We start from the raw sequence: 3064 nt of genomic DNA on the forward strand, positions 1-3064 counted from the left end.
CAATTTTGTAAGAAAGAAAGATTTAAAGTACTTACTTTTGAAAGAAATCAAAAGGAATAGAATCAAGGCATGTTTGAACATGCTTTTCCATTTGAGCTTCAGTAGTAGGGGCAGGCATCATCCAGTAGTTGAATTTAGCATAACCCTAGCACTGTTCAATGAAGTTCAATTCACAATGGAATTTAGGATAAAAAACTGCCTTGTGTTCATAGCCTTCTACCAATTCTTCAATTGCAGACTTTTGAGCTTGAAAATCTGGCTGGTTAAACAGAATTCATTGACAGCAGCATACTGATTGTGCTGATTTGTCAGCACACTTGAAACCTTTGTATTGTGCACGTTTTCCATCAACATTAATTCCTTGTTCTTGAAGGATTTGGGCCATCCCTTTAAATTGGCCAGAATGATGAGGGTGGTTATCAGGGAAATAAAATAATTATAATGAACCATCAGGGAGGACTCTAGAATGCATGGGAGGGGCACCAGATGTGTCTCTAGCTTTCCACCCTGGATTTTTAGGCATTTGACATGCAGATAATGTATTACTTACTCTTTTTTAATGAGAAGTAGTATTGTCAAATGTAAAGAGAGCTGTTTTACTAGGGAAACAGCTCTCAAAGCACTTGATAGCCTGTAAGAGCTACTGATAAAGATCATTATGAGTGAAATACCTATCCCAGTTCTTGCCAGCTCTAAAGTAAATTCATGCCTCCTATGATCTATAAGAATAATTTCAGTCTATTACTACTGAAATGAGTTATAATACATACCTATCTGATGACTTTAGCCATCCAAACTGACTACAGAAGTCTGAGACCATAATAGAGAAGCCTTCACCCTTTGCTCTCAGTTTGGCAGAAGTACTATTATGGACCCACATTATTTTCCTCTAATCATTTGTATAAAAGGTTGATTCATTATGAGTGACAAGAATGAGAGAGCCAGCCTCCATCTCCTTCTCATAATCAGCCTAGAGTGGGAGGAAAACATTCTGCCTGTAATGAACAACATCCTCACACTTGTGCCCATCCACATACATTCCATTTGGAGCTTTGCCATAGTAGTACCCTATAACATGCATTCATTTCCTTACAGTTTGTAAGGTAATAGGTTTAGAACAGCCTAACTTAGCTAGTAGGGATGGTTGGTTTAGATAGTCTTGAACGTCCTGAGCAGATAAGTACACCTTCCTAAGACCTTGTAAATGAGTATGAATTTCTGACACAAGATCTTCATTACTAATAATGGACCTCTTCCATCTCCCATACAAGTTGATAGGATAGAAAGTGTCATCATTAAAGTGTAGCCAGGCCTAATACTGAAGTTTTCTAGCCAAGTATTCACTACAGTTCAATGTTACAGAAGTAGCAAGTACAGAAGCTTCCTTCCAACTCATATCCTCACTATCAACATACAGGTGCAAGAAGACAAGCAGAGTAGTGACTTGTGCACAGAGTAATTTGTCTATGTCCTTTCTCTCAGACATGACTTGGAAGTGCCAGATAGTATCAGCTAGACTTGGGTCATTACAGTCTAGTACAACAAATAGATGCTTGGAGTTATTAGCAACATCTGGCAGGTCACACAGTGTACTTGTCTACTGGAAGGCATGAATTTGGGTATACAATACAGTAATCTGGACTGGTACAGGTACAGGACTAATGTGTGAGAGTACAGAAGTGTTTACTGTTACTTCTTAGTCAAAGTGTGTGAGTGAGCACCCTACTCCTTATTCTCTGATACTATTAATGTCTGTGTTAATGTATTGACCTTTACTTGTATTGTAGTCCTGTGAAAATTGCTCTGGTGCACTATGCTACAAAGTGAGGGTTCTAGTAGTTACAGATGACCCCTTGTGTGAATTCCTAAGGATTGTGTATACAGATTGGCTCTCTAACTGATGATTGATTGAGATAGTGTCTTCTTCATTACAGTTTGTAGTAGGGATAGGCTTGGAGGACAACAACAAAGCTGTGTTAGAGTCTCTACTAGTTAGAAGTGAAAGTGATGCCTTGAGTAGAGCAACACCCCCACCTGGCAGAATGCCTACCTCAACATCTGTACAAGTAGTATTGATTGTATCATTGTAACAGTTCTTCTTCTCTGTCACCTCAAGATCATTCAAACTACAAACCTGTATCACTACAACTCCACTAGTAAGCCTTGTAAGACAATCTTGAAGCTTTGTCTTATTGTATTTGCCTGTTGTTAGGTCATTTAGTACAGAGTGAATCTGTTCACAGTATGCCTGAATAGCATCCTTTAAACCTTTGCCATTGAAGAAGATGGTGTCCTCCTTTGTGATTGTTACAGACCTAGTTGAACCAAGTAAATCTGGTGTTGTACAATCAAGCTTTATGTCAAGCTTGTCAGTAAAGACAGTACTACTAGTAAGGATTGCAAGGTCACCTAGAATGCCCTTCTGATTGTCACCAAACCCAGGAGCCTTGACTGTGGCCACCTACAGCTGACTATAGACCTTGTTCAGTGTGTATACCTCAAGTGCCTCACCATTAATGTCCTCAGCAACAATGAGAAGCAGTCAACAAGTCTGTGTAGCTACTTTGAGTAAAGGTGTAATGTCCTGCAACAATGAGATCTTCTTCTCAGACAGTAAAACAAGCAGTCTATCAAACTCAATCTTCTGGCTCTTAGCATCTGTGACAAAATATGGTGAAATGTAACCTTGGTTAAAATGCATTCCCTCCACAATTTCAATATTGTCCTCAATTGTATGTCCTTCTTTGACTGTGATAACTCCCTCCTTACCAACTTTCTCTATAGTGGTCACAATAGGATTGCTAACATGTGTATTACTGTTTGTAGAAAGACTTGCAATTTGTACAATTTCCTCTGTCATTGTAAGGGCCTTTGTGTTCTTTGAAGGGGAGTCAACTGTACATGAATGACTGAGTAAGTTTTCCTCCAGTAATACTGATCTATTGAGTCCAGATTGTGAGAGTAATACATTTTGAATGTGCTCAGGGATTGGGATGCCTTGCTGGATTGATCTGAAGGTATGGATCTGGGTGTGTAGAGCCACAACCTGACCTTCTGTGAATGA

Source organism: Fomitiporia mediterranea (assembly GCF_000271605.1).
Source record: "Fomitiporia mediterranea MF3/22 unplaced genomic scaffold FOMMEscaffold_3, whole genome shotgun sequence".
NCBI classification, from domain to species: Eukaryota; Fungi; Basidiomycota; class Agaricomycetes; order Hymenochaetales; family Hymenochaetaceae; genus Fomitiporia; species Fomitiporia mediterranea.